The sequence below is a fragment of the Crocodylus siamensis genome, chromosome 4 (genome assembly GCF_052110815.1).
Source record: "Crocodylus siamensis isolate JL-2025a chromosome 4, ASM5211081v1, whole genome shotgun sequence".
NCBI lineage: Eukaryota > Metazoa > Chordata > Crocodylia > Crocodylidae > Crocodylus > Crocodylus siamensis.
In genome coordinates, this window is record NC_143398.1 from 207,972,882 (window position 1) to 207,996,366 (window position 23,485).

At 44.1% G+C, this 23,485-nt stretch overlaps 1 protein-coding gene and 1 long non-coding RNA gene across 6 annotated transcripts in view; one reads left to right on the forward strand and one right to left on the reverse strand.

Moving 5' to 3' along the window:
- The window catches only part of LOC149867515 (uncharacterized), a 45,522-nt gene extending 36,058 nt beyond the window's left edge, over positions 1 to 9,464 (forward strand). Inside the window, exon 3 of the long non-coding RNA XR_016442080.1 lies at positions 6,711 to 9,464. This is a non-coding gene — a long non-coding RNA (uncharacterized LOC149867515). The remainder of the gene's footprint in view (positions 1 to 6,710) is intronic.
- The window catches only part of B3GALT1 (beta-1,3-galactosyltransferase 1), a 390,202-nt gene that overhangs the window by 58,351 nt on the left and 308,366 nt on the right, over positions 1 to 23,485 (reverse strand). The gene's annotated exons all lie outside the window — the stretch shown is intronic.

Sequence of the window (23,485 nt, forward strand, 5' to 3'; positions counted from 1 at the left end):
CTGATTGAATGTGCTCTCCTTCATATTAGGCCCTCACTCATTTTGTCAGGGAAGTTGAATACCAAAAGTTACATTATTGCCAAAGGCTCAAGAAATGCTGCTTTACCTGCTAAAGGTCAAGCTGATCACTTTTAGTTGCTGCCAGCTACTGATTTGATGAGCCTGCATGTAAAGCAGAAGTAATAGAACATTTTTGTCTCATGTTCCCTCATTTTCAACTCTCAGCTGTGCTTACTATACTGAGCAGAGCACCGGCATTTTTATAGAAACATATAGTTTCGAATTCCAAACTCAAGATAGACAGAAACAATTTTTGATAACTTTATGAAGATTATTAAAAAAACCCACTAGTCTAGAACAGTCCTTAATATTTTCCACAGCAAAGAAAACCTTGAGACTCAAGCACCTTGAAAACTAGGACATTGCAATAAAAGTGAAATTCTGCTTCTCAAAGCAGAATATCTATTTGCCTTACACAGCATGTAAATCACTCTTCTATAATGTTGTACATTTATGGAGTTCTATTGTAAACTTTACACCTTCTTAAAGAACACATTGCCATATACTTGTAATAGGAATGAGCCTATTATGGGCTTCTGTGCAAATAAGAAAACTGCATGCAGAGTACCAAATATATACATACAAATTCTCTACAGTAGCTTAAACTGTTTTTAACATTTTGATTTAACGGAATATATTTCTAAATATGAATCTAATTTAAATACTGTTTAAATTAGTCCTCCTAGAATTAAAATACTCTAGACAAATGTTAAAAAATACAACTTAGAGAGTGCTCATGCATTTGCATATAGCTGGACTTAATGATTCCACAGTTATTTTCTGTTTATTAGATACTTTTGGACATACTGTTACAATTGACACTTAATCTTGTTAGCAACGCATCCATAGTTAGGACTGTGATTAAGGAGTCATGTCTCTGAGTACAGAGGGAGTGTACTGTTAGAAATGGAATATTGTTAGAAATGCACAGCTTGCATCTTGCACCTGATAAGAAAGAAACACTGCCAAGGACTTTTTTTCCTTGCCCAGCCTTGCCACAGCTCTTCTTATACTAAATCGCAGACTCTCCCCCAGCTTCTCCCTAGCCTTTCTCATGCAGATTACAGAAGCTGGAATTCAACTGACTGTGTCCTTGAAGGGGGGGGAGGGTTAAACTCTTGGTGACCTATAGTACTCTCTGAGCATGCTTAATTAGCTGATGCATATTTACCTCTCCACCCTGCATACTTAAGTAGTTAATTATAATATACATGCGATATATGTAGTGATGTAACCACATGTAAGCTTGTATGAAACGGAAGTGAGCTGTAAGAGTTCCTGTTTCTGCACACGTGCCCAGGAGGAAAAAGATAAATACAGCCTGCAAAATTCCTTGGTGGGTTCAGAGTAATCTGAGTTTTTGACTCTGCTCTGACCCTATTTGCAAATACACCTTTTGTGCCATCTAATGAGTGTGTGTCTGTGATTTTAGTGGCCTCCAGAGAAACGAACCGCTTTTAAGCATCAATTTGGCACTGTCAGATGGGACGTCTCTGGATCACCTCGGGGCTCAGTGACAAGATCGTCTCTGCCACCACGGGGAGTGCGCATCGAGCCGCCTTTTTGGGCTCGCCCAGGGGGTTTGAGACGTGAGTCGGGGTACCCGAGAGATTAAAGGCTCCTGTGCAAAATTTTTGGTTTCTGAGGACGCCAGACACACATTCCGGCATTCTGATGGAGATCTCTGGGGTATCTGAGTGAGTATATGAATTCCCTTGCCTGATTTGGTCTGGATCCGGGAACAAAGACACGTTCGATTTGGTTTAATACTGGGAAATTTTCGGCCTGGTATATGCGAACCATCTGTAACTAGGATCTTTTGGTATTTGGTGTGCGTTGGATGCACTTTTGTGGGCATATGGGTGCGGGTCACTCCCGTGTAGAAAACTCGGATACGCCTTTAAGTTATACATTACAAAACTTCAGTAAATTTGGAAAGCAGGCAGATTATAGAGTGAAGATGAAAAAGGGTGATTTAATTAAGTTTTGTCAACTCAAGTGGCCAACATTTGGGGTCCCCTGGACCCCAAAAGGATCCTTTGTAGTAAAAGAAGTGATAGCTATCCATGAAATAGTTATGCAGAACGGATATTGGAATCAATTTCCTTATATCGATTGTTGGTTGTGGGTAGTTCAAAATCAGCCACCTTGGATTAAGAAATGCTTAGTAAAGTCTCATGTGATGGTTGTTAAAGGAAAGACTCGAGGAGGATCGCCTGTACTCCCTGAGTCTAATGAGGGGGGGAATTCTGAATTGGCTGAGTATCAGACCCGCTCTCCGGTCACCCTGTCAGGTAGCGAGGATGAATCAGACACCTCCTCGGGATTCAGTCCCTCTGCACCACTGCTCCCTCCCTCAGGGAAACCACCACCGGCGTATCAAAGCATACCTAATGATTCAGAGCGTGAGCCTCAGCCAAGTGCCCCATCTGAATCAGGGAATAAGGGCTATTATTTGCACAAGAAGAATCACAGCCGGTGCTGAATTGCCCGATGTGAGAGGTTATCGGAGAGGGGGGCAATGCAACTTTTGTCTACACCCCATTTAGTACTTCAGATTTATTTAACTGAAAGAATCAGAGCCCCTCTTTTCATGAAGACCCTGAAAAGATGAGGGACCTGTTTCGATTTATTGGGCAAACCCATCGACCCACTTGGGCTGATGTCCAGATGATGCTTCAAACCCTCCTGACCCCGGAGGAGAGGAGATTAGTGTTGGGGACGGCAGATCGCATTGCAGCAGCCAGGGTAGAAGCGGAGGGAGCTGCTGGTCGTACCTTGCATGATACCTGCCCTGTTGAGGAACCGAGATGGGATAATCGTACTGCAGAAGGAAGAGAGCTGAGTGCACGGTATCTGGGGATTATAGTGGAAGCAATGGGGAAGGCAGTGCCTCGGGTTACTAATCTGTCTAAATTGTATGAAGTGAGACAGGGAAGAGAGGAGGATCCCTCAGCTTTCCTCAGGAGGCTGTATGAGGCGTTCCACAGGTTTTCGGACCTAGATCGAGAAGCCCCAGATAATCAACGCATGGTAAATCTTATGTTTATTGGTCAATCCGCTGCTGATATTCGTAAGAAGTTACAGAAAACTGAGGGAGGTGCTGGGAAACCGATTTCAGAGCTGGTGGAAATTGCATATAAGGTATATGGGAATCATGAGCATATGCAGGAGCGCAAGGAGAATAAAAAGGCTCAGCGACAGATGGTAGCGCTGGCAGCTGCTATAACTGGAGGTAACCCTGGAAAGGCTGGGATGCAGAAAGTTAAAGGAGAAGAGAGAGGGTGAACCAAGAGGTCACCTCATGTGGGTAGAGGAAAAGGGTGAGGACACAGAATGAAGGGGACGGGGATCTAAGACCACTACCCTTCGGGTTGGAGCCCGAGAAGATCCCATGGTAACCATTAGGGTTGGTGGCAAAAACTTTGAAGCCTTGGTGGATACTGGGGCTACATTTTCAATGATTCCAGAACGCCCCCCCCGTGCAGAAACTAGTGAACAGCATGTACTTGTGGAAGGGATTGAGGGAACGCAATCCCAACTCCCTGTTTGTAGACCACTCCTCACCAAAGTGGGGGATCATTTGCTTGAGCACTCCTTTGTATATTCTCCAAGTTGCCCGGTTGCACTACTTGGGCGGGACCTACTCACAAAATTGCAAGCTGAGATATTTTTCAGAGACGACCAGATGGTGGTCCAGCTACCTGTCAAGCAGAGCTCGAACTATCAGATGGCTCTCCTGGAGGACCGATGCCCTGTAGTAAGTTCTGAAGATCACATGACTGGAGTAGACCCTTCGGTATGGGCTGATGGAACCCCTGCACGAGCTAAGTCGGTCTCCCCGGTAAGGATCATACTCAAGGATGGGGAGGGGCCCGTTCGGGTAAAGCAGTATCCACTCAGCCGAGCAGCCAGAGCTGGACTCAAGCTGTTAATAGAGAAATACAAGAAGTGCGGATGGCTAGTGGAAGGGTCCTCACCATATAATACCCCCATTCTTGGAGTGCCGAAGGCAGATGGGGTCTCATATAGACTGGTCCAAGACCTGCGAGCAGTAAATAAGAAGGTCCTTTCAGACCATCCTGTAGTCCCGAACCCACACACGATTTTGACACAAGTACCAGGGGAAGCTGAAATATTTTCAGTGCTAGATTTGAAAGATGCTTTCTTCTCCATTCTCCTTCACCGAGAGAGTCAAAAATTGTTTGCTTTTAAATGGGAGGATCCAGATACTTTCCATAAAGCCCAACTCATGTGGACAGTTCTTCCACAAGGATTCATAGCAGCCCCCCATATTTTTGGACTTGCCCTTCAGAAGGACTTGGAGGAGTGGAAGGGATCACACCCTGCAGTGACTCTCCTCCAGTATGTGGATGACCTGCTAGTTGCAAGCCTAAACTTGCAGCTTTGCGAGGAAGCCACCAGGTCACTGTTAAACACTCTAGGGGGAAAAGGATATAAAGTCTCTAGAGAGAAAGCCCAAATATGTCAGCCTCAAGTTACATTTTTGGGATATAAACTCTCAAAAGGAGTCAGAGCCCTGAGTGCAGATCGCATACAGGCAATCCAAGGTCTAACCTCACCTAAGTCACCCAAGGAGCTGCAGGCATTCCTAGGGCTAACTGGGTTCTGTCGACTATGGATACCAGATTATGGTGGGAAGGCTAGACCACTGTATGACTCACTGACTAAGGAGAGTCTCACTAAATGGAAATGGAATAAAGAAATGCAGCATGCCTTTGATCTGCTTAAGGCAGCATTAATCCAGCCCCCTGCCCTGGCCATCCCAAATAGTAAAAAGCCATATTGACTGTATGTTCATGAGAATCGAGGGGTTGCATCAGGGGTGCTGACACAGCCATCAGGCCCAACCTGGAGACCCGTGGATTTTACTCAAAGGTTCTAGATCCAGTTGCACTCGGGTGGCCAGCCTGTCTTCGGGCTGTGGCAGCCACAGCAGTGGTTGTTGAAGAAGCCCAGAAGATAGTCATGGGTGTGGATATGGAAATACACACCCCACATGGAGTTCCCCAGATTCTAGGGACTGAGGGAGGAAAGTTTCTCAACCCCTCCAGACAATCACGGTATGAGATATTTTTGCTCTCTAATCCAGGACTTACTTTCAAACATACTACAGCCTTGAACCCTGCAACCTTGTTGCCGGAGCCAGGGAAACCGACGCATGACTGCCTTGAGGTCCTGAATCAAACCACACAGGTGCGGCCTGATCTTGCTGAGGACCCAATTGAAGACCCAGATGCTGAATACTTCGTAGACGGCTCCAGCTCTGTCATGGATGGAAAAAGACGAACAGGATGTGCAGTGGTAACCTTGGATAAGGTAGTATGGAGGGAGTCATTGCCGAGCTCATGGTCGGCACAGGCCGCGGAACTCACTGTGCTCACCCGAGCATTACAGCTGGGGACAGGCCAGCGGGTTAATGTATACACTGATTCTCGCTATGCTTTTTCTACGGTCCATGCGCACGGACTATTGTGGAAAGAAAGGGGTTTCATTATGGCTTCTGGGAATAAAATTGCTAACAGCCCCCAGATTATCAAGCTACTAGAGGCACTCCACCAGCCTAAAGAGGTAGCAGTCATTCATGTGTGGGCCCATGTGAAGGCTGCTGAGGAAAAGCATAAGCTTGGAAACGCAAAGGCTGATGCGGCAGCAAAGGACGCCGCATTTATTGGTGGAGAAGCGGAGGAAGTATCCAGGCAGGCCTTGTCCCATGCCATATGGCCATACGTCCGGGATTTAGTCCCGCAGTATTCCCCTGAAGAAGATAAATTTGCACAGAAAGCTTGTGCAAAAAAGAACTCCCAGGGGTAGTGGATAGTACCAGGAGGAAAGGTCATGATACCCAGGCCATTGCTTCGGGAGGTGCTGCAACAGCTCCATGCAAGAACCCATATGGGAGGCTTGGCTATGGGTGATGTAGTGATCCGCCAACCAGTAGCCCCAGGGCTATATGTAGAAGCTCAGCGTATTGCTACCAGGTGCATCACATGCCAGAAAGTAAACCCTCGAAGGAAACCCCCTGTGCCAATGGGAGGTAGACCCTGGGCAGCGTACCCTGGACAAGCATGGCAGATTGATTTTGCCGAGCTCCCACGGTCCGGACATCATGGGTTTTTACTTGTCATGGTAGACCAGCTCTCTGGTTGGGTCGAGGCATGGCCCACCAGGACTGCCACTGCGGCTACAGTAGTGAAGTATTTGTTGCAGGAGATCATTCCCCGGTATTCTCTGCCTGAACCCATCGAGTCGGATCAAGGACAACACTTTGTGGGAAAGGTAGTTCAAGAAGTCGCACAAGCTCTCAAGATCACTTGGAAACTACACACACCATGGAGACCACAGAGTTCAGGACAAGTGGAACGCATGAATAGGACCTTAAAGACTCTACTCACCAAAATCTGTAATGAAGCACGCCTTAAGTGGCCTCAAGCATTGCCGCTAGCTCTTACTTGCATTCAAAACACTCCCCAATGGGGCATTAAATTAACCCCATATGAAATTATGTTTGGCAAACCCCCTCGAGTCTTACCCCCTGGGATGCGAGAAAATGTAACTTTTGAATTAGGTAATAGCGAGCTTCATATGTATGTTATTGCTTTGCAGTCTGTCTTGTCTTCTCTTCACAGGTATGCAGCCTCCTTTCAGCATCTGCCTTTAGACGTACCAGTACATGACTTCTGCCCGGGAGACTGGGTCTTGGTGCAGCGGTGGAAAAAGGAACCTTTGACTGAGAGGTGGAGTGGCCCTTTCCAGGTACTTCTAACAACCCACACTGCTGTAAAGATTGCTGGCCATGACTGTTGGATACACCATACCCGTGTGAAACGACATCCACGAGCGTCAGAGGACACCAACTCCCAGGACGAACTCACTCCGGAAGCTGAGTCGTCCTCGGAACAAGAAGCCAGCAAGTGGAGCTGTGAACCTACTGATGATCTCCAAGTGTGCCTGAGACAGCTTAATCAAAGTTCAGAAAATTAGACAAGAAAGTAAAAAGAAAAAGTTTAGGCTGTATTTGATCTCAAGAAAGGGAGAATATGGTGGGAATCTTAATATGCTTTGTTGTTATCTATGTAGTAAGAGAAGCAGGATTGAGCAACCCTAGCCGCCAGCCCATATCCCCGCTTCCCCCAATTGCTCCCCCAGGGACAAATTTGTATGTTGACATGATGGAAAGAATTGCAGGTACCTTCAATCTTACCAACTGCTGGGCCTGTGGGGGACTCCGAGAGGCCAGAGAACAGTGGCCTTCGAGGGCTTTTCCTTTGGCCCCAAAATGGTTGGTAAGTGATAAGGCGGATGTTAAGAGTACTGGTCAAGAATGGGATGAGAACCGCAGCTGGGATCTTTCCCAAGTGGCATTAGGAGAGTACTGTATTAGCAATAATGGTACAGGGAGGAGTTTGGGACATAGCCAGTGTACATGGACATTGAAATGGGTCCGAACATGCACTACCTGTTATGCCCTTAATTGCAGCAAGTATGCAGGTCAATGGAATTCTACTGCTGTTAAGCTCCCAAACTCCACATGGATGAAATGTAACCCATCCACTCCACAATCATCCCCGTATGATGAAGACACCTGCTTCAAAAAGGTCAGAAAGGCAAGAGTATCACGTTTCGATCCTAACATTACAAAATGTCAGGCATATAATGAGACCCGAAGTGAACGATTCATACCTTAGTTCTATAATTGGCAATGGGTGCACCCGAATGGCATGATGGCGTGGTTTAATAGATATTGGAGTGCCTCAAATGACACAAATGAAATAACTGAGTGCGAGTATAGGGATAAAGATGGCGTATGGAGATGTCAGCTTAAACTGAGTGACCATTACACCAGCCCTTTAGGGCATAGGGACAACAAATACTATCCCCCTCTTTTCTGGTGGAACCATGACCCCCTGGCCTTGGGAGGGGAGAACAGGGCCTTAAAAGGACATTATTGGATTTGCGGAAGGCGAGCCTATACGGTACTGCCACAAAGGTGGACAGGAACCTGCTATATTGGGGTAATTGTACCAGCTTTCTTTTTGCTACCATCTGAGGTTGGAAATAAGTTGGGAGTCTCTTTGTATGATGATTGGAAAAGGACGAAGAGAAGTATTGATGTAAGTTTGACACGGGGTGGCTCCCAAAAGTGGAAGGAGGATGAGTGGCCCCCTCAAAGGATTATTGAGTATTATGGACCAGCTACATGGGCTAATGATGGGAGCTGGCGATACCGGACACCAATATACATGCTAAATAGAATCATCAGGTTGCAGGCAGTCTTGGAAATAATTACTAACCAAACTGCCACTGCTCTCGAGTTACTGGCCTGACAGAGTTCTCAGATGAGAGAAGCCATATACCAAAATTGAATGGCCTTAGACTATTTACTCGCAGAGGATGGCGGAGTCTGTGGAAAGTTCAACCTTTCTAATTGTTGTCTCCAAATAGATGATAATGGAAAAGCAGTCTTAGAGATTGCCAAAGAGATTAGGAAAATAGCCCATGTACCAATACAAACGTGGGAAAACACATGGGATAAAGACTGGTGGTCTAATCTACTTGGAGGACCCTGGTGGAAGAAAGTAGGGTTTGTATTTTTGTGTGCTCTGACTGGTTTGATTTTTATTCCTTGCCTTACTCCCTGTCTCACTAGATTGATAACCATCACAGTTGAAGGGATGCAAGTTGCAGCAGTCCCCCTCAAAGCGCAGACTGTAGCAAAAGTCATGGTACTCAGAAAAATTCCTCGTAATTATCTTGATCTGCCTAAATGAAAATGGGGAGCAGAAAGCATCTTGAGGGGGGAATATTGTTAGAAATGGAATATTGCTAGAAATGGAGTATTGTTAGAAATGCACAGCTTGCATCTTGCACCTGATAAGCATCTTGCACCTGATAAGAAAGAAACACTGCCAAGGACTTTTTTTCCTTGCCCAGCCTTGCCACAGCTCTTCTTATACTAAATCGCAGACTCTCCCCCAGCTTCTCCCTAGCCTTTCTCATGCAGATTACAGAAGCTGGAATTCAACTGACTGTGTCCTTGAAAGGGGGGGGGGGGGTTTAAACTCTTGGTGACCTATAGTACTCTCTGAGCATGCTTAATTAGCTGATGCATATTTACCTCTCCGCCCTGCATACTTAAGTAGTTAATTATAATATACATGCGATATATGTAGTGATGTAACCACATGTAAGCTTGTATGAAACGGAAGTGAGCTGTAAGAGTTCCTGTTTCTGCACACGTGCCCAGGAGGAAAAAGATAAATACAGCCTGCAAAATTCCTTGGTGGGTTCAGAGTAATCTGAGTTTTTGACTCTGCTCTGACCCTATTTGCAAATACACCTTTTGTGCCATCTAATGAGTGTGTGTCTGTGATTTTAGTGGCCTCCAGAGAAACGAACCGCTTTTAAGCTTCAGTACTATCTCCGTTCTTCTGGATAGCTTACTTCCTTTTTCATAGCCAGGCAGTTTACAGGCTAGTGAGGAGCCTGAGTTTGCAAGGCCATGTTGCCAGCTGCACTCAACATATGCAGAGATTGCTAGTGTGCTGCCCCTTGTGTAAAGGTGTAAGTAGAAAGACTTAATCATTAAGAAAGAAAAGGTGCTGAATTCCACCTGCATATTTTGCAAACAATTAGAAATCTAAAGCACTTCGAATATATGCTTCATCATTATCATGGAGCCTTCCTTTCAAAGTGCTGTGATTCTCTAAACCATGGGTTTAAAATAAAGTGTACAGATTAATATGAAGTGGTCCAACCCCACAGATTTGCTGGGCAACTCCTACACCACATTCACCCATAATGATGCACTACAGGGATGGGAAAGGGCTTGAAATGAATCGTGGCCTCCCCTGAGGCTCTAGGCAATAATAACCCATCATAGGGCTTCTTCTGTGCATCCTTCCTACAGGTTCAACAGCAATGACCAGCTCCTGTACTCTATGATCTTACTTATGAGCCATGGAGTACTACTTCATACCGCTTCAAGCCCTTTCAAATTGCTTCATGCTCCCTGTTTTAAAAGAGAGCTTTAGTCCGCAAGCAGTGGACAGAGCTGCCCCCTCAGACATCCTTCTCAGACTGCATGTTTTCTCCCCAGAGAGCACTTAAGAAAACATGTTTGTGGAGAGAAGGGGAAGGGAGTCTCTATACAGGGATGGATCGGCGGGTATGGTGGCACGGTTGCACAGCCCTTCAATTCCTGCAGCAGGTGTAGGGAGGAGGGATCCATCTCCTCATTGGGGGTGGGAGGGGAGGAACAGCTGTGAAGGAGCTGGTGCAGTTCCCCTGGGCTGTCTCTGACACTGTCAGCCAGAACTGTCACAATGGGGGTGGCAGTGATAGCAGGGGATCAGGACATAGGCACAGGATGCCCTGGTGAAGGGGACAACATGCTGGGGGCAGCAGTGGCACAGTGTTACCTGCCACATCTTGGGCTCCCTGCACTCCAGCTGCTATTCCTGTAGTGCCGGTACAGGGACAGGCTCCCTGTAACCTTGTTGTAGCAGCTCATGCACTGCCCCCCTCAGCTCAGGGAATGACTAAAGTCCAGGCTAGCCAAGTTTGTCTGAAGGGGCTAGATTGGGGAGTGAAAGATCTCCACACAGGAAATTAAAGAAGCCAGGTGTTAATGCTGGGTATTAAAACCACAGTCCGAGCAGACTTGCAGACACAGGAAGTTCAGGTAGGCCAGAGCCAGGGAAAGATATACTTTCATAACATAGGGGATGGCTTCTGGTTACAAGACCAGGCAAAATCAAAGCAAGTTGAGGTGGAGTGAAGAAAGACTCCATGGCCGTGTCCAGACGAGCATGAATGTTTGGTTCCCTGGAGACAACTAGCAGCAGCACACCTTGTGTCGTTGCTAGCTGTCCCTGGCGAATGCCCATGCCACAAGCCCTCTGATGCACGGAAGGTTACCTTGAGTGGGGGAGGGGAGGTTGAGGCCAGCAACTGTGATGGTGTCAGAAGCCTTACCTGGAGTCCTTGGGGCTGGGGAAACTGCAGCCAGGTTGCTCCTGCAGCTGGAAGCCTGGCCCGCAACTAGAGCGTGGCTCCAGCCAGCCAGGCCCAGTTCTGGGTAGCATGTGATGCCTCCTCGTGCATTGCCCCACTTTTTTTCTGTGCAGGTTTTTTTGACCCCGAGATCTTCTGTGGTCTGTGTAAGTTTTTTTGACCCAGGGATCTTGGGACAACAAAACCCACCACGCTGCAATGTAGCAGCATGGGAAAGGCCTGAATATACGGTGTGTGACGCCGCAGATGCATCTGCAGCACCACATACTGCACAGCCATGCTCATCTGGGTGTAGTCCATCAGTCTTTAAGAAGAGGAGATATAAGTTTCAGGAGAGGCACCCTGGATCTCCCAGATAATGCTCCAGAGAAGTGATGAAGTGCGCTACTGCCTGGACTGGCTTTGTTCCCTCGGGAGCAACTCAGCCAGCCTTCTAACATGGTCCTTAAACCAAGCAAACAAAGAAGCAAACAAAACTTTTAGCCCTTCTCCAGGCACACGGATCTGCCTTAGCTCTGGGTCTTTCCTGGTACTGAGCTTATCTGGGTTTCAGTCCTCCTGCTGGCCACAAACTGCTCCTTCGCTCACATCCCAGCTAATCCCTCTCTGCTCTTTCCTCGGGGCTGTTAGTTGCTAGAGGAATACTCTTCAGTAGCTAACTGCCTGCAGCAGGGCTGGGCTTCTGCACATGGCAGTCTGCACTCTCTTAAAGGGCCAGACCACCTTGTTACATGTGTGGATGTCAAAGCACAAAAAATGAAAATAGGAAAAAGAATACAGATCAAGACCCCCTCTGCGATCTCTCAAAAAAGACCTATGTAAACTGAAGGTTCTCATGAGATTTGTAAAACCTGCATGGTACCTTCACTGTCACACGTACTTAAAGAGGTTTCTATAAATCTAGGTTCAGAGCTTGAGGAAAAGGTGTGCTTAAGCCACAAGGGATTTTGGCAAAGTTACACTAGTCCTGGCAGAATAATGCAGCTGGACCATAGGATACTATTTCTGTGAAGAGGTAACTGATGGCAAGTTTATGACATAGGAAGTATAACAGTCAAAGGGAAGAGTCTGTTTTAGTCTGCAGCCTGATTAGGCCAAGAGAAACTCAAGGACACTTGGGCTTAACATGGTCGGACCGAACACTGCAATAATTGAGAGCCCAGACAGTGAAGCTCCAGCGGGACTGTGTGACATATGGTACTCAACTGACTATCATATTGATTTTACAGTACACTTTATTTTACTTAGCACTCATCTCGAAGCAACCTTGACATGTTTTATAGTGTTTTTTTATGGGTAAAGTGAAACTAGAATCAGACAGAGGAAGGAACAGAAAACATCAGAGATGCAAATATGGGGAAAATATTTTTCTAAACACATTTGAAACTAGATAGTGTTAAAGATACAGAGATACAAAACATCTCACTCAGATTACATGAAATGGGGAAAGGAAGCTGAGGAGAGAGATGCATTTTTGTGGTCACATAAGACAAATATTTGGAAGGCAATTTTAGAATGGATCCAGAATCCTGAATGATAAGTCTGGATGATGTCTTTGAATTCCTGAATGAAAAGACTTTGAATGGGAATAATGAGCCACGTTGTTGCTTACCTTTTGTAACGAAGACATGCTATAGTCTTGGGAGCTAGATTCCTAGGATTGAAATAATAGCAACGAGGTAAGACACTGATATGGATCAGACAATACCTAAGGTGACAGCATACATGGGAGATGTCATATAGTAAACTGAACATAGCAGACATAAGACATATGGAACGGAAGAAAAATTCTGATTGACACTGAGGATACATACATATACTGGAGGTGAAGGTAAGGAGTAGTTGTGAAGAGGCGTTAAAGAAACAGATATTCTCTTGCTTAAAGCAAATATTATTGTTCCTGAGTGAAAAAAGAGACAAACACAAAGCCATGCATCTATTTATATAAACTTGGTTGAAAATGAATGTGGAGGTGTTATTAAAGGCATGGAAAGATATATACAGTTGAGTTATACATTGTGACAGTGTTATTTAAAAGGGACATGGAGTTTTTATAGTTGAAATCTAATTATTAAGAAGTTGACAACGAAGAGTTAATTGTACAGGTATCCTGGAATCCCAGTACCAATTTTTGTTGATTCATCATCAAATTTCCCTGTTTTTTCCCCTGAAATGTTTTAGCTCTCTTGATTCTATGTGAAAGACGTATCCAAGCAAAAGGGAAGCTGACCGTTGTGGGAAAACACTGGGTGTATAGCGCTGTCAAAAGCCAGAAATAAACAAACTGGGAAAAGAGAGACACTTTTTCTCTAATGTTACAGGTCTAATATTTGTAGGTGTTAAGGTAACAATAGTAAGTTGAAAATTAATTCAGATAGAAGAAAACAGTTGTGTGGATGTTCTGAAGTTGGAAGTGTCGTTCTTTGAGGCTCGGGGTTGGCTACTTGTAGCTCATCAGTGGAGTTACCCATTCTCTAGTGGATTTATCTACTTTTAAAACTAAGTGTAAAAATGTTTCTGTGAAAACCTGCTGATTGATTCATCAATTGATTGATTATGCAAAATTAATTTATACACTTTCTACTTGATTCAGGCAAAAACAATGTTACAATTTTTCCTTATATTAGTCCATGTTAAATTAAATAGTGGCAGCATAACATGGTGTGACAACAGCATTTCAGTCTAGCAGATTTTTGTTATAAACTTGTGTTTCAGCAAGTGCCAAGTCTATCTTCTTGTGAATAATATATGGTATACCCTGACTCACCTGTATACATAATATATTGTTTCCTTGGATCATAAGGATGAATATGTTCAACTGTGATCAGGTTGGCACTGATAACACTGACAAATGTGCAGCTCCCCACCCTAACTCATAGTGTTTTACAGAAAGCGCCATGAGTTATAGCAACCCCCTTGACCAAACAGATGTTTGCTGTTTGGTTGGGGGGAGGGAGGGGCAGGAAATCGAGCGCCACTTTGGGACCAATCCAGCCAAGCACCTGTCTACCTGCAGCCTCTTTCCCCTAGACCCAGCCCTCCTCCCAGCTCTGGTGGTGTCTGCATAAAGGGAGTGGGGATGAAGGAGGGAGAGACCACTGTTGGCTGAGGTTTGCCCAACATGAATTGGAGGGGGAAGAGGTTGGACGGGGGGACCATGAGGTACAGGGGAGGAGGGGGTGGCAATCGATCTGCCCCCCACCCCTCCAGCTCAGACTGGACAAACATGAGCCTACACCATGCTCCCCCTCCCTCATCCTCCCTCCCTTCCTGCAGACAGCAATAGGAGTGGGTTTGGGCTGCATCAGCCCAGCCCTGATCATTCATAGGGACTGACAGAAATTCCCTAAGGCTCAAAGGGTGTTGGCTTAGCCATGCTGGTCTAAGGACATAGGCAGACAAGGTTCTTTGGGTAACTAATAAAAGATATCTGCTTTACCCAAAGATCCTTGTCCGTTCATCCGCTCCCTCATTCCATCAGGGTTAATTTGCCATGTAATTGGCCACTTTTAAAGTGCTCTTCAGTCATGCACTTCTTTCATGGTATGACTGTAGCATGCTTTCATATGGCCAACTGCATGATAAATGTCACTTCTATCATTGCCCACAGTTTTAACTTTAAAATTTTCTGATCTTACTGCATCAGAAATGATGAATGTAATGCTCTACATGAATAATGTAATCATAATTAGGTATCATTCCATTGCATGTTGCAATATTTAATTGTAGTCAATGGGGTTACGTAGTAAAGTGAGTCCTAAGACTAAAATGGCAAATTAGAAATTTGAGTGCTGTAGGAAACATCCTTTAATTGGTAATAAAAGTAGATTTTATAATTTATTCACTGAATTGAAAATGCAAACCTTTCTGTTGGTCAAAAGTTTTACAGAATATTGCTCATATTACTGTTGAAGTCCTTAGGCAGTAATGTAACTGTACTAGACCTTCAAAGCAAAGGTAAGGAGTAACATCCAAAACTACTTCCAGCTCACTGAAGTAAATGGATTCACTCTTCATTTGTACCACCAAAGTGAAAAGAGAATCAGCGACATAATAGCTGAAATGTTGAACCCTTCACATTTTTGCCAGCATTTTACAGTCCTAATATTTTTTAATAAGATTTCTAAAGCTATGTGTGGGGAGTATTCTTTTTTTAGTATTTGTATACCACAATAGGTTGGAAATTGTGAATAGCTAACTTCATTGATGTCAAGATGCTTTTTAATCTCAAAGTATGAGGTGAGCACAATTTGCAATAACAAAGAAGCACTGTCCTGTTTTAGATAAAACCAGAGTAAGGAGACTAGGGTCCTTTTGCTGCCATTGCCACTTGTATTACAGTATAACTTAATTTTTCACTATTCAATAATTAGCATGGCCTGGAGGCTTCTACCCTTGGGATCTGACTCCCCAGGCCTCTCTGAAAACTCATTTATATCCAAATACAATTTCTGGTAAGTCTCCATCTTTATTTTCAGATGTGCTGAGTAGCTGCCATTTGCACTGCAGTCAACAAGAGCTGTGGCTGTCAGCAAGTCTGAAGAAAAGGCCACATTTTTACCTTAACTAGACGTTTTCATCCTGGCTGTCATCTGGGACTTAAGGTCTGTTTCTGGAGGCTGTAGCCTGCTAAACCTTTTCAGGGGCCTTTGGCACACATATTTCTGGTGTGATTAAGATGTCAATCACACTAGAAATATTAACTGACTGCATGTGAAACATCTTTGTGGCTGGTTTGGATGGCATCATAAATTGAACGTGTGGCATGCCATCATCCTGAAATGGGCAATCAACTGATTGTCAGTATTGAGTTCTAGGTAGCTCTGGGTGTGGAGACTGGCTGGGGGCTGCCCTGCTCCCATGCAAATGGTCACATGACTGTTGGCATCAGGATGCAGGCTCACCAGAACCCAGCACCTTAAAGAACCTTGTCCTGAAACCTCTGAAAGTCTCTTTAAGATGCTGGGTCTCAGTGACTCTCAGGACATAGGGCAGCTCTGAGTCTGGGACACAGTCCTCCCCTGCCTGAACCTGATATCCTAATTGGGATGAGGCTAACTGATGCCTAGCATCAAAGTCTGGCATGAGGAAGCCCTGGGGGGCTGAACCAAAACTGCCCCTGCCCATTTAGGAGAAGCCTGGGGACAGGTCTGGGTCCCAAAGCTCATGCATTATCCCCAGAGGATGCTTGGCATATAGTTGGAGATGAGGGACTTTCTCCATTCTCCAGCTGAACCCATGCAAGCAGTAGGGGATGGGAAAGCGTCCTCAACCCCGGCTCTTCATGTTAGGTGACTCTTTAAATAGGGAAATGCAGCAGGGGATGGGGGAGTGTTCTCAATCCCCAGCTGTATGTGCCCCTTTAAAAAGGCAGTTGGCATATCATCCTTCCCCTGCATGCAACATTTTAAGGGGTGCCTTACATATGCAGCAGTGGAGGGGGAAATTTCCCTCATCCGCAGCTGCACTCATCCACTTCAAGAGCCACCTGGTGCTGGCAGCTGGGGATGAAGAGTTTTCCCCATACCCCACTGCTTTTGAGGAGGGCGCTTTAAACTGGTGCTGTGCTGTGCAGTGCAGGTTAGGGGAGCTCCGCTATATTCCATTGAACTGTGGTTGGCACTCTGAGCCCAACATCAGGAAGCCTTTCTCCAATGTCAGGCTTTTGGCACCCAGGAATGTAAAGAAGTGGGTAGGTGTTCAACCGGGGTCCCAGCTGCACGCCTGGCTTTAAAAGGTCTGGGGCACTGTAAACCACACATCAGGGAAAAGATCCATGGTGCTGGGCTCACTGTGCCCTGTATCTTTAAAAAGTTGGCATGCAGCTGGGAGTCTCAGCTGCACACTTGCTTTCTTACATTCCTGGGTGCCCACGAAGTAGCACTTGGGGAGTGGGGAGCTCAGAGGTCCCCAGCTGCTGCTTCCATGTGCACTTCCTGATCCCCAGCTGCAGGACCTCCCTGCCCCCCATGAATCCTGACACGCAACAGGCATGTGACAGATGGCATGGCAGGTTGTGTGATTTGGGGAATGGGGCATAACATCATCAAACCCTCAAATCCCACTTGTGCAAATTTGTTAGCTCTGTCAGCAGCCAGGGGATTTCAAGTTTTTACTAAGCAGCAGTACTATAGGGCATGGTGGGTAATCCTAGAAACCAGTAGGAAGTGAGGCTTGGTAGCATCAGACAACTTCTGTAAAGAGGAGGTTGGGTCTTCTCAGGTATGTTGAGGCTGTGGCATTCATGAAGGATGAGGTGATACTCACAATTTGGGTCTGCAGAATGGAACTAGACTCTATTGATCTGGAGGGGTATAGACATGATATGTCTTATGATACAGCCTTTGCACCTCAGGATAAGCAAGGACTAACGTATCTTAAGGGCCTCTGCCCATAGTATGATAAAATAACAGGCATAAATGTTAAATCTTCAGCAGGAAGGCATAATCTGGTCTTCCTCATAATGGGCTAACTAATGGATATGAAAAAAAGTACGGACATTTCAATACCAAAATTATGTATCTACCAAAGCAGAAATTGTGCCTAAAAGAATCTTGCAGAGATCCCTAATACTAACTCATTCCTGTGTGAGCAAATCCTGCTAGGTTCACATACTGGGGTCTTGTCTGCCTTTTGATGTTGACGTTCATATCACTAACTGGAGTTCTACACATGCATTGAGTAGAACATACTGCCCTTTGGCTATGGTGACTTGTGATTTGGTCTATTGTGCTCTTAGAAGTAACACATATCATTTCTAACACATGCTAGTGTAATAAGTTTTCATACAGATAACTTATTTTCCTTTACAGAGTTGTAGAGCAAATAAATGCCCCCAGCCACTTCTCTGCTCTTTACTTCACACAGAGCAAAAGTAGGCTGGTTAAGCAGATCAAAGGAAAAATGTAGCTTTACCAAGAAAATAGTAAGTGGTATAGCTGAGAGGGTCAACAGGAGTTTGGGGACACCTGCCAGGATGAAAACAGAAGAGCATCTGTAGTAGATAAAGATAATATGACTCAATTTCTAGACACTCAAAATTTCTAGACACTCAACTTTAACTTCAACTCCGTACTTTTTTCATATCCATTAGTTAGAGGGACATACAGATGGTTTAAATGATTAACTTTCAAAACCAATAACATTCAGCAGAAGAAAGAAATTGTGATCTTCAAACAAAGCACCTGCATTATCCTAGCTCTTTCCTATAGAGATCATGGCCTACAATATTATTTTTTGTATGTAAAGTATCAAAACTGAACAGCATAAATAACTGACTTTATAATTTGTTTTAGGTTGAGACAGCTGCAATATTGTTTGTTTCCTTTTCCTCCCACAGTAATATTTATTTCTTTTCATGTAAGTGCCTAGATTGTATGCCCAGATCATTCAGAGACATTTTCTGTCTTCTTCCCTCAGGTACATAAAAGGAATATAAACAACACTCAAGAATTCTCCTGGCCTTGACAGTCTCCACCATACAATTTTATCAGTATCAAGCAATAGGGCTCTGAGGATGCATCTATATATGCCAATAATGTGCAGCACAGGGTGGCTTTTATGCTGTCCTCCTTGTAAATGGATTGTATGGACATGGGGTATGTATGCAGTGGAAAAGGAAAGTAGCCAGAAACTCTGAGCCACAGGTATCCTTAGGTGGTATATGATTCCTTGAGGACAATAGCCACTAGTGTTCATTACACAATCTACTTGGGCAGGGAGCTGTTAAACTCCTTAAAAGTACGAGGCTATGGACAAATGCAACTTCTAACCATTTTAAAAGGGAAGTAGAAGCTTATGTGTCAAGGCACACATCACCTATTATATACAACTGTACTGATACAAGTTAGCTAAATCCCTGTAATCCTGAATGAAATAGTGTTAAAACGGCAATGCTTTTGCTACCCGCAAGGCGCGACTACATAAGACGTTTACTGCAGACTTATTGACTAATTAACTGCACAGCAAACATCTCAGCATCTATGCATGTGTCCCTGCCAGCTAACCCTGCACTAAAGTACCCTCATGCTCCAGCCAGTGCCTCTGCAGCACACTGAGCCTAACTGAAACAGCCTGGGCTGGCAGGCAGACTCCCTGGGTCCCCTGCCACCCAGGACTGCTGTAACCTGGCTCAATGTGCTGTGATTTGGGTGCACATGTAAACTGTATGCTTGGGAGCTTCCCAGGAGCAATAAACTGCAGAGCAATAATTTGCTGCTATTTTGGACCTTTTGTACTAGCCCCTTTAAATTTATATGAGGGGGCTATGTCTGAGCTGGGCTCTGGGATGGGGCACAAAGACATCCCATAGGTTTCCTATTCTAGGGACTGGTTCACTATATAATTTAGAATATCCTTAAGATGTTGAAAGATGTAACAATTTTATCAGTATCAAGCAATATGACTCTGAGGATGCATATATATGCCAATAATGTGCAGCAATTTAGATGCACATGTAGATGCATCCTCATATTGCTTGATACTGATAAAATTGTTACATCTTTCAACACCTTAAGGCTACTCTAAATTATACAGTGGACCAGTCCCCAGATTAGGGAACCTATGGGATGGCTTTGTGCCCCATCCCAGAGCCCAGCTCAGACATAGCCCCCTCATGCAAAATTTAAAGGGGCTAGTACAAAAGGTCCAAAGTAGCAGCAAATTAGGTTCACTGACTTCAGCAGTTATTTCTGAGTTAGAGAAGTGTAACATAACAGCCCAACATGCACAATTCAGGCTGATGTCATACAGCAATCTGAGAGCAGAATTGTCCTCACTGAATCTCTATGGCTAGTTTAATAAGTATTTCAAGTAGTTAAGATAAAATGTTCCCTTTTAAGCAAATTTGTGTGATTATTAGTTCTTATATCCTTGGGCTGATCTACAGAAACTCATCCTGGATTCATTTTCCAGAGCTTGGATAAAGTGAAAATTAAGTCATTGACAGCTGCACTTCTGCACGTTAAATTTACACAGTCGCTTAGTGGTTGTTTTTGCCCACTTATCTATGCATATTCTTATGTCCTAAGGTGATTTATGTTTTTCTGTTAATTTTTTTTTTTTACACTAGTAGTTCACAATAATGTACTCATCCTTTAATTGTTATTAGCATGTTAATTGTTATAAGCAGGCAAATAGCATTTTCAACCAACTTTGTTTTATGGAAAGTGCTTATAAAATTGTTCTTCTTTCTAACCAGGCCTTTAATGAGTCTGCAGGAAAGTATGGTTCATTTAAAAAAAATATATTTTGAAGTAAGATTCTTCAAGGCCAAATTCAGTAGTACCACCCATTTATCTTAAGGACTGCAAAGACTCATGCCAAGCTTCCCACATTGATTTTTTTTTTTTGAGACAGACAAACAGAAGAAGTAGTTGCATAGCTGTATGCAGGTTGCACCTCAGAAAGAGAGTGGATTTTTTTTCTTTATTGACCGAATTCCTGAATGCTTATGGATTTCCTGTTTTAAAAGAACACTATTAAGTAGCCAAGACTCTAAATTTTACATTCTGGTAGGTGGAAACAAAATGTGGGGGAGAATTGTTTACAAAATGATACAATGATATTTTAACAATCCAATGAAATGGAGTGATTTGGATTTAACATCCCCAGTAGAATTGTAAACACAAACACAAAATCATTGTGCTAATGTATATGACCTAAAATGGAAAATAAGCTGTTTCTAGTTAAATATCTGTATCTTGTTGAGTGCATGCAACATAAAAATAGTAGGACTGACAAAAAGTCAGTTTAGAACTAACATAATGGCTAGGGACAGACATTAAACATAAATTGGTTTAAGTGATCAGAAACTAGTTTAAATCTGTAACAGAACAACTGGTCAGTGCACATAAACCAGTTGAAAATGGTTGAAACTGGTTTGAGAGAAACCTGATTGAATGTAGTATCAGACTTAACTGATTTGGGTCAAACCAGTTTATGCAATGTCTGTCTCAGACCCTTTGCTTGTTTAAGTTAAACTAGAGTCCCCCAGCATCCCAGATGCTTTGCAGCCCTGGGCTGGGCTCTTTGCTCCACAGCTGGGCTGGCTCTGTCCATCTGTTCCCTGGCTGGAGCTCCTGCAGAGACAGCAGACACAGCAGCATCTGCCTGGCTTCCCTCTGCCTTACCGCCTTCCCCCACTCCCTGCTCAAGCAGGGATTCCCCCCTCCCCTCCCACAGCACAGACGGTAGCCAGCATGTGGTACGCTACCTAATGCTGAGAGTATCTGTGTAAGGCAGCAGGACAAAGGCAGACAGGACAGTGTCCACTTATGACTTTTTGGAGCTAAAAGAAGAGCTGGAACTAATGAGAGAGGCTTTTGGTTTCTTGATGGGCTGATAAACATTGTGTTTCTCCCTTATCAGTCTCTACTGTGTAAATAAATGTGGTGCAGCTCCTAGCTGGCTTCATCTAGTGAGGAGCAAAAATGGGAGGGGAATGCTCCCTAATCAGAGCATCCTGCCGGGGCCTGGCCATGCCCCTGCTCAGCTCAGCACTATGGAAGGGAAGAGAGGGTTGCTTTAGTGCCCCCACTCCCCCGGCTTCTAGTCTGAGTCACTATAGGCATTTGCCTGCATTTCTTCAATCCAGAGGGGATGTCTGAATGGTTATAAACTGGTTTAGCCTAGCCAGGTTAAACTAACCTGCAATGATTGAATCAATTCAGTCTCAGGCTTTTTGAATGTCTGTCCCTAGCCTAAGTAAACAGACACTTATGGAGTTGTAACCTCCACCTGCCCTTCTGATGTTGAGCAATGTAGTAGAGAATTGGAGGACATTCAGACAAAGGTTGAATAGTACCTAGCAGCCACAGCAGCAAAATTAAAAACTGACTATGTCAAATCCTCAATCTTCTTGAATATTGTGGGGGAGGAAGCCCTGGCTGTTTATAACATCTTTACTTTTGACAAAGGTCAAAATATGAAATTAAGTAAAATGCTGTCCAAATTTGAGGAGTACTACATGCCAAACAAGAAAGAGACTTTTGAAAGACACAGATTTGTTAGTTGCAGACAAACAACAGGAGAGTATAGATTATTATATTACTGGACTAAAGAAATTGACTAAGAACTATGCTTTTGGGAACTTGACAAAATCTCTGATTAGAGATGGGATTATTTGTGGCATTGCGAACACTGTATTACGAGGCAGGCTATTGGCTGGGGGAGATTTATCCCTAGAAAAAGCTATCTAAATGTGCAGGGCAGCAGAAACTGTAAAGACTCAGGCTGCAGAGGCCCAGGTTGTAAACAAACTTTCATTCATTGTGGTACCTAGGGAGTGGACACCAATTCTGGGCCTGGAGGCTTGTGAACAAATGAATCTATGTACTGCAAGCACATACAAGAAGGTACAACATTCATGCCTTCTAATGATCCTCTTGGCTGTCACAGCCCAAATCTAGACAATTTTCCTAGAAGAAACCAATTATATCAGAGCACAAGAAGCATCCATGTCCTTATAGGAAGAAATGTATCAACAGACACAAATGTTAATACCATCATACAGAAAAGAAATGAGCCTCAGCGATGTGTAGTTTGAACTTTTTGCAATGTGCAGAAGCACAGCTGCCAAAAGTACAAGTCAGTTTATCCCTGTGTAAGGATTTGAATCTCTCAAGACTTGAAGAAAAAGCTTTCAACCAAAAAAAAATCAGAAACTAGATCTAATACTTCATCAATCTGAGATGAAAGTGATACCTTCTGACAAACTAATAGAGAATTGCTGAAAGAGCTGCAGAAAAAGGGGAATAGGAAAATGAGTGGTAAAGAGTTACTTCAGACTTGATGTACTAGTAACCCCTCCTCTGTACATGGGTGTTAATTGATTTAGGTGTTAATTGATTTTTGTAGTTATTGTTAAGAGGGAAGATGTAATGACAGAAGTTAGAATTTACAGATGCTCCCTAATAGGAGACTGAGGAAGCTGGAAATTGGGATATGGTCCCTCAGTTACTGAATGTGGTAAGAGAGGCTTACCTCCGTAGCTGAGGGACAAATTCCTTCACATCTGTCAAGCTCCCCTAAAACTGTCCTGGCTTCACCTTTTGTCTCCTTCCCTTCTTTGCACAGATGAAGTCCTTAGTTGTCAAGGTCTTAGAGCCCCACTACCTTTAATCCTGGGCCCTGGATACCACCCGGCTTTGCCCAGGGCAGCAAAGAAGCTCGCTAAATCTTTGCATCTGGTCAGACTTTCAGAACTTTCTCTTAGAGTTGTATTTATAGATCTTTTTTTTCTTTTTGGTTGGTCTTGACCTGAACTTGGCTTTTGCCTGCGGCTTAAAGTGAACAAAACTAAAATAGGGCAGGAGAGAGTGAGACACTTATAGATAAAATTGAATATACCATGTTTCTACCCTTTCAAAGAAAGTCACCTCTGTGGGGT